General features: G+C 51.1%; 1 long non-coding RNA gene across 2 annotated transcripts; it reads left to right on the top strand.

Annotated features, from left to right (window-relative positions):
- The first annotated feature begins 253 nt into the window (after positions 1-253).
- Positions 254-8,145, top strand: LOC123614919 (uncharacterized). Of its 2 annotated transcripts, XR_006722420.2 has the most exons (4): positions 254-1,236; positions 1,546-1,623; positions 1,910-2,055; positions 5,364-8,145. It is a non-coding gene; the product is annotated as an uncharacterized LOC123614919 (long non-coding RNA). The 2 variants fall into 2 exon arrangements; XR_012503618.1 differs by having other exon boundaries at positions 255-1,236; positions 1,910-8,145.
- Positions 8,146-8,495: the final 350 nt, after the last annotated feature.

The following is an 8,495-nucleotide window of genomic DNA, read 5'->3' as shown; positions in this document are numbered from 1 at the left end:
GCGTTAGGCTCTGCCTTTACTAAATTCTTCCAAGCGCAGGGGTTAAGCGTTTATGTAACATGGTCATTGTTTGACTGAAGCAAGACATCAAACCTGTTCTTGGGACAGCCCGTTCAGGTGTGCCGATCCCAAGACTCTGGTTTTAACAGTGGTCTTCCATCGGGTAAGATCTGCTATAAAAAATGAAAAATGTATCCATAAGCCCCAAACCAAAGAATCACAGGAGACAAAGAATTCTCATTTTCACTGGAATTAGAATTTTATTTAAATGATAAACGATTGACCAAAATGTTAGGATCACGGAGTTAGAATTTGGGTAAACGTGGGATGTTTCAGAAAACTTCCAACCACAGACATAAAAGGATCATTACGTGAAGCACATCTGAACCCAGGGGAAGCAAAAGGCATTCTGTTACCTCCCATACCTCACCTCTTGCCGATGCAATGGTCTCACGCTGGGTTATTAAACAGTATTGACCCAGCTCTTACTCTGGAATCCTTCAGCCCGCAAGGAGGTTTTGAAATAGCCCGGGAAGACAGCTGTCTGGTGACATACAAGCTGTCCTGGGCGGGTGTGGGGAAGCTTGGAGGGGCACCAGGGACCCGTCCCCTCCGGAAGGGTCTGCTGGGCCTCACCGACCAGATGCATCGCAGCTGTCCTTAGGGCTTGTGTGGAATTCACCTGGAACGGACACTGTAAGTAAATCTGAGGGCTTATCACCTTTAATAATGAGCTCTAACTATATTTAACTGCCTTGGCAGAACCGTTGAGTAAGTGGGTACTACCCTGTTGCAGATACTGTAATTTCTAGATTGTTCTACCGGGCTCATTTTGTAATCAACCTCTAAATTTGCAGAAACTGGTCACGTGTAAACTAAATACGTAATCATATCCAACTGAACGAACTTGGGACTTTGGACCGCATTCTAAATATCTCCTTCGGGTATGCACCCGAGTCTCCACCCGTCCCTGATTTAGTCAGCCAATAACAGGGACCATTCCTGACCTTCTCTGTGGCGCTCTGCTCTTGAAACGTACTTTTTTTTTTTTTTAAACAAAGGCCACACCAAAGACAAAGACCAGTCCTTCTCCACGACTAGAGGGACTCCGTCTTGATCACCGCTGGAAGCCTGCCGGGCACACGGGGAACTCAGCAAGTGAACACCGAGTGAGCAAGGCCGACAGCAGGCTGCCTTCCAGCAGGAACTGGGTCATCCGCAAGCAGATTAGCTCAGGTAACGATAAATGCTTTGAAGAAGGAAAAAATGGGGATGAAGAGATAGGAGAGGAACATCACGCCGGCAGGTAGGACAAGGAGACTTGCAAAAGGAGCCCGTAGAAAGGCCAGAGGAGCCAGCCGTGTGAGGGCGCGGGGGAGGGGTGAGACAGCAGCCAGGGTGGCCCGCGGGAGCTCCAAGGCTGAGCGGGGTCCACGAGGGCCGGGCGGGGGCCAGGCCACCCAGTAACGGGTTTGGGTTTTCTTTTAAGAGAATTCAAGAGCCCCTGAGGGCTTAAGCAAGACAGTGACACGAACTTAATTTCAGAACAATCCCACTGGCGGCAGAGTTTAGGGGATCAGAGGACAAGAGACCCCGAGTCTCGGACTGTCTTCCAGGCAAGAGGTGAGCCGGCTTGAGCTTGAGTGGAAACGGACAGGAATAGAACAGGCGCCCTTGGTATACGTTTTGGAGGTTGGAACAACAGGTCTCCCTGATGGGCTGGACACGGGTGGGTGGGTGGGGATGGGCTGGTGTGGGAGGGACACTGACATTTTCGGCAGTCACAGACTTGCTGTTAAACAGCTTGCGGAAGACAGAGAAAAGCCAGGCTGGGGAAGGGTGGACTAGGGCGGAGGAATCCTCTTGCCCCGGAATGATTTTGTGTCTGTGCTCCTCTGCCCTCGACCAGCATGACTCACTCGGCTGGTGACATGGAACCACCTTCTGATCCGCCCGTGGCCGGCCTCCCAAGGTGATGCCAGGAAGCACCACCCAGAACCTTCAAGGAGAGCAGGCTCCCGCCAAGGCAATCCAGCCCGTTTCAGAGGAGGCGAGGTTTGTTTGAACAAAACCCAGTTCTCCCGGGTTGCCGCCATCTGCCTGCTCCCCACGAGCCCCGCCTCCGTGGACACCTGGATGTTTGGGGCTTGGAGGAGGTGGTCCAGTTTGCAGATGGCGGAGAAGGGGATGGGAGCTGTATTCACAAAACCCAATGATCCAGAAAGCCATTGTGAGGCAGGATTTTCAGTTTCAACATGGCTGGGGGTCAGGGTGGAAATTCAAGGCTGGGGGGGAGAAAAGCAGCAGAAACAAAAATAACAAGGCCATTAATCTTTCATTAAGTTAAAGGGATGAAAAGGAACTGCTTAAAGTATCATTCTTCCCTTGCCCCACAAGCATGTTGCCCCCCGCTGACTTCAAAGGCCCTGACGAGAAGTTGGTTAATGTTGTTGGCACAGTATCAGGCTGTGGTTTACTTTTGCTTAAGTGTGATTTTTTTTTTTTTCCTTTTCAACAAAGAAAGCACCCACGTCGGGCACTCTCTGATGGGAGGAGGCACGCAATGTCAAAGATGCCTTTGTGTCGTGCCGGAGGCCTTCCGCGCTGGCCTCTGCCAACACGCGCCGTCGGGGAAACCACCACGTGTGCACACACGCAGAGTCTCCCAGAAAGAGAGCAGAATCCTCGCCCTCATTCACTCTCTGCTTTTCACATCTGGAGGGTCAGGCTTAGCCCCCGACTCGGTCTCTGGGCTCCTGGTGGCCTTGATGGAGATGCAGTTTGCAAGAAAGAAAGGCAAAAAAAAAAAAAAGCCCCACCTGTGTTTCAGGCAGGACAGAGAAGCCCAGCACCTCTCACCTGTGTGGGGGCTGCGGGGAGGGGTGAACAGTCTGGCTGCTTTGGGCAGCTGTCTTTTTCTTCCAGGTAGCGCTGTTTATACTGGAAACAAAGCTAATTGGTGGTGAGTGGCAGGGCTTTGTGGTTAGGCCCGGCTCTGTGTTGGCCACGGCTGAGTGGTTACAGCAGGCTGTCCCACCTGGCAAGTGCAAATGCCCTGGGGCAGAAGGAGAGCAAGGAAGGGGTGTTGGGAAGGCTCTGATGATATGCTTGAGTTTGCTGTCGCTGGAAGCCCACCAGAGGGCTCCTGCCATATGGGAAGTTTTTTGGTTTGTTTTCACGCGATAGGCAGGGAGCCGGGGAAGGAAACAAGTTGCTGCTTTTTAAGAAACATGCTGCAGATTGGACTCCCTAAGTGTAATGCTGGGTGTATGACAAGTAAGTGTGGAGTCTTTCAGACCCAGAGGGAAGTGACCAATGGTCTCAGTGTTCCCAGGGCTGTCCCAGAATACATGGAATTAAGTCTCTGGGATCCCGGATTTCTGCTTTCTCGAGCCCCATCACCCCATACAATGTATATTTGTGAGTCAGATTCAGCCAGGTTGGATCCTGGCTCTGTCTTTGCCCCTTGTGAGATGCGCAGCAGGCTGCCCACACCCCACCCCTGTCCTCCACCTGCTAAAAGCAATAATAATTATCTCCCAGGGTGACCGTGAGGACCAGGTGGGACACAGTGTGAAAACACCCAGCCCTGAGACGGGGTTCCGCAGGTGCCGGCTGGCTCCGCCATTGTCCCAAACACCGCCTGCATCTGCTGAACGCATGGGGGAAAGGGGCAGGCGATGCTAGCTTCACCCCAAAATATTTAATTCAGAAAAAGGGAGGGAGGTTATGGTTAGCTTTTTTAAAATACTGTATGCAGAGGCCAAAATAAAATTTCGTAACAGCTTACCTCTGCATTGAGAACCAAACAGGGCACCTCAGGTTAGGAGGAAGGGAGGGCGGGGCAAAGGGAGATCCCAGCAGGGCGGTCTCAGCCCTCAGCCTCCTGGCACCCACGTGATGCGGGGCAGCTTTCTCACAGGGCTTCTGTGAACGCGTGAGCAGAGAACAGGTGCGCCCACCCAAGGTCAGCATTAACATCGTCTCCACCTTTGGGGAGGGAGCCCGGACCCGTCTCAGGCCCCCTGCAGCAGAGCGCCCGTGCTTCGGGGTTTTGTTGGAGGCCCGGGTGATTGGCAGCAGTCCGAGGAGTCCCGGGGGGGGGGGGGGCTTCCTTCGTGCAGTGCTTCCCTCTGGGGTTCCCCACCAGCACATCCTCCCACGTGTGGCTTTGCTCTTGGGATTTTCCAGGCAGAATCGGAAGGTGTGTGGGGCCTCGCTGACTCGGGGAATTCTGACCTGCTGCTAGCTTCCTGCACAGGGCTGAGCCCCGGCTTCCCTTTGCAGGCATTCCGGGGCCGGGCAGCGTCAGGCTCGGCAGGACAGTTTCCGTGGGGGGAGACGGGGACACCAGGCAGGCAGGCAGGCAGGCAGGCAGGCAGGTAGGTAGACGGACGGATGTGGGTGTGGATATGAGTGGATGGATCATGGAAGGATGCTGGTGAGAAAGGCACTCAGAAGGCCCTGAGCATTTGAGAATCTTATAAATCAGCCATTCCAACGCTGCTAGGAAAATAGGCATTTTTCTTTTAAAGACCAACTTTCTTAACTTCCAGTTAACTTCTCTCCGTTTCAGTTTGGAAAATGAAAGTATTTCTCAGCCCAAACTGTCTGCAAAATACTCACTAGAATACCGAATTCTCCACTCCTAGTTCCAGACACCGCCACTTGGCCACGAGCAACTGAGTCTGTGTCTGCGCGCACACGTCAGTTGGGCTGGGCCGAGGTTAGCTGCAGCAGCAACACCTCCAAAACCAACGTGACGAAAGAAACGAGGCTTCTGCCTTGCTCAGGGCCCAGGTCCATCGCGCATCTCTAGGGGCTCAGCTTGTCCTGCCCGTGGCCGGGGTGCAGGCGAGCAGAGCAGCTGAATCCCCGTCAGGCTCTGTGACATAGGAGAAAGCGGCCCACACTGTTTCTATGCAGCGCCCAGGGGTCAGACCCAGACACGGTCCTGCCCAGCGGCTGCGGTTCTGGAAGCGCAGCCATCCCACACCTACCCAGTCATTTCTCCAGGCTGGGCCCCTCCCGTGAGCTCCAGACGCACATATCCAACTGCCCTCTCAACACCTCCGCTTGGACATCTACTAAATACCTCAAGGGTAGCCTTCCCAAACCCAGACCTCAGGGTTTCTCTCCAAACAGGCTCCTCCCTCAACGATCCCCAGTTCAGCTGATGGTGATTCTATTCTGCTAGTTAGCTGCTCAGACTGACACTCCTAGACTTGTCCTCGACACACCCCTTTCCTGCAAAACCCACATCGAAAAGGTCAGCCAGTCCCATAAGCTCCCTCCTCAAAATATCCAGGGTCTGCCCTTCCGTGGCCACCACCCTGCTCCGAGCCACGGTATCTCTTCCCCAGACCACGGCAGTAGCCTCCCAGCCCGTCCGTCTCCATCCTGGCAATCTTCGGTCTGACTCCCAACACAGCCACAAGATGGTCCCTTTAAAAGGTAAGTCAGATCAGCTCCTCTCGCTCAAACCCTCCGAGGCTTCCCGTGAAAACAGAGTGAAGGGTTGTGAGTTGATGGTGGCCTTCGAGGCCCTCCATGCTCTGGTCTCCCGTCACCTCCTAACCCCACCACCGCCTGGCCTGCTCCCCGGCACTCACTCCCTGCAGCCAGACTCCTCCTCGGAGCCCGCAGGCGCTCGTCCACCCAGAGGCTCTGTACGTCCGGTTCCCTCCGCCTGGCCTCCCTCCGTGGCCTGAGTGCTGTGTCCCCACCGAGACTGGATGGTCAGCAAACATTTGATGAATGAATGAATGAACGAGTGAGTGAATATTTAGATTCAGTGGCGGTTGAAGGTCTCATTTTAAGAGTAAGGATTCCAACCACTAAGTCTTCCGAGAAGCAGGAGACATTCGCCACAATTCCCTCGACGGAGGGCAAGTGCTTGTAGCACGAGACAAATCTGCAAGGAGAGGCGAGTGGGCCTGGCATGCAGTGTGGGATGCAGGCGGCTGAGGGGCTGGGTGCGGACTGCTGGGCGATTTTGTCCCCAGTCGTCCCCTGGTTTTACGTGGGCGCGTGGCCACCCATGCGGTCGCTCTCCCTGCAGCTCCACGTGGCCAAAGGCTAAATTCCGATCAATGAACGTGAGCAGAAGATTCAGGCAATTTCCAGAACGCCAGTGCACCGGAGGCTGGGGCCACCAGGTTGTCCCAGGTGTGCGTTCAGGACGGCAGAGCCGCCCGCCGCCCACCCCGGACCGCCTCTCTGGACTGCGTGGAGAGAGAAATAAGCTTTGTCCTCGTCTCTCGTTTGAACCAGTCTGTCCTGCAGTGCTTGTTCTCACAATTAAACCTATAGCCTGACTAACTCTAGCCATACCGAGCTAGGGGGACAGTCTTTTGATGCTGGCGGTTGATAAAGAAGGGGGCCACCAGTCAACAAGGGGGAAGTCACCAGGCAGGAAAGTGGACATGGTCCCCTAGTGTGCTGAGCGCTGTTTTCACCAAGCACACGTGTTTTCGGAACAACCGGGAGACTGTGGTCTTTATGTCGGCAGAAGATAAAAAGAGGCAATAAACTGAAATTTGGGGGAAGACAGCCTCATGGGAGTTTTAGCACAAGATTTCCCTCTCCTAATTTTCTTGACTCGCCTCGGGTTTTGCATGAGAAAGACCCTCGGCACGGAGGAGAAGGGGACTGAAAGCCTCTAACCTGCGGACCGAGGTATTTGTAAGTTTTCCCCTTCACCCCACAGCCCACGTGGGTCACTGCAATGCTTGTCCGTTTCCAAATTTTTTCAGTCTGAAAATTGAAAACCCTATGTATCTTTATTTCCTGGTCTGGTCATTATAATCCAGAAGACTGTCTTCCCTGTTCTCAAAAAAGCATTGCTTTGAAACGGTCTCCTCCGAGAGCTGACTCACCCGTGAAGACGCGCTCTCACACCTCCCTGGCTGGGCAGAGCATTTCCATACAGACGTGATCTTGCCCTACAGCAGCGCAGGGGCGCGGCGGGGGCTTGAAAATCACGGAATCAAAGGAAAATGATCCAATATTTCAAACAAAATCGTGTCTCGCCTATCTCTGCTCCATTACAAGAGGGTAAGTTAGATCCAGTCTTCCCAAGGCCGCTGCCTCAGATGTGGAACTCCGTAAGTGCCTGAATGTCTTCTATTTTATTATATACACAAAGGAGCTCTTTAACGCAGCTACTGTCTGTGGCACGGAAGTCATATCTCGATTTTCCTTTTCAACTAAAACCGCTCTAAACTGGAAAGCTATCCCACTGCTGAAGAGTTTATCTCACCAGTATTCCCCACGGATGAATAGGCAATACACGTTATCTTTCTCTTTTTTTCTTAAAGAAACTATTCATTGACTAAATTACCAAAATAGTCCACTTGTCTCGTGTTAGTTGCATATTTTTCTGTTTTTTAATATCTACAAAATACTTTTTCAATCGAAACAAAGCTGCCGAGTAAGTGTTTTCTCTAAAATTGAAAAGCAAGCTCTTTGTAATTATACGTCGCCTTTTTCCCCCTTTGTTAAGCTTTGAAGAAATTTAATTGATTAGTGATTTTAGAAAGTAAACTTTCTGCAATGTAATTACTTTTTTAATGTGATGCTTTTTTTTTTAACTTTTTTGAGGGTGGAGGTAATTAGGTTTGTTTATTTATTTGTTTCTTTATTTATTTCATGGAGGCACTGGGGATTGAACCCAGGACCTCCTGCGTGCTAGGCATGCGCTCTACCACTGCACTACACCCTCCCGCCTTATAATTACTTTCTGACAGTTTATCCATGAACAGACCATCTTAAAGTCTCATTATTTACTCCATAAAAACCAGTCTAAAGTAAAAGTTAACGAAGCAAAAAAAAAAAAAGTCTTGCAAATCTAAGACCAAGTTTATAAGACAGATGGCAAATTTATCCTTAGAAATAACTAGTTTTCTGCCCAAACTCTGATGATTATGACTTCTGCAGTCCTCAAATACATCAGTACAGGAAGGAACACAATCAGTGAAAGCTGGCAGGCTGTAAAAACATGGCGTAAAGTCTCAATGTTTTCATATTCATTCAACAAATTCTTATTGAGAATCTGCTATGTGCTAGCAATAAGCCTGTCTCTGTTCTCATGAAATTAACAATCAAATGGGACATCCAATGAATAAACAGGCATACGGGATACGAGGGTCCTGCATCAAATTCTTTTCTTTGGGGGAAAGCCTGGGGTATTGTGGGAGTGCATCAGAGGGTAGCTTGATGGAGATGTTGGGAAGATTTACAAAAGGAATGACATCTAAATGGATTCCTGAAGAAGAATTTATACAAATTTTCCAAACTAAAAGTAAAAGTTACTTTTATTGCTCTGGGCAGAGGAAACAACATGTCCAAAACCTGGGGCACAAGAGAGAAGAGCAATTTCCAGGGGCTGAAAAAAATCCAGGGTGGCTGGGGTGTGGACCATGAGCATACGGTAGCAAGGAATGACATTAAAGAAGCAAGCCGGGGACAGATGATAAAGAACTGAGCACGTCCTG

This window comes from Camelus bactrianus, chromosome 32 (genome assembly GCF_048773025.1).
Source record: "Camelus bactrianus isolate YW-2024 breed Bactrian camel chromosome 32, ASM4877302v1, whole genome shotgun sequence".
Taxonomy (NCBI): Eukaryota; Metazoa; Chordata; class Mammalia; order Artiodactyla; family Camelidae; genus Camelus; species Camelus bactrianus.
The sequence above is the reverse complement of the archived record's forward strand: the minus strand, read 5'-3'. Positions and strand labels throughout refer to the sequence as shown.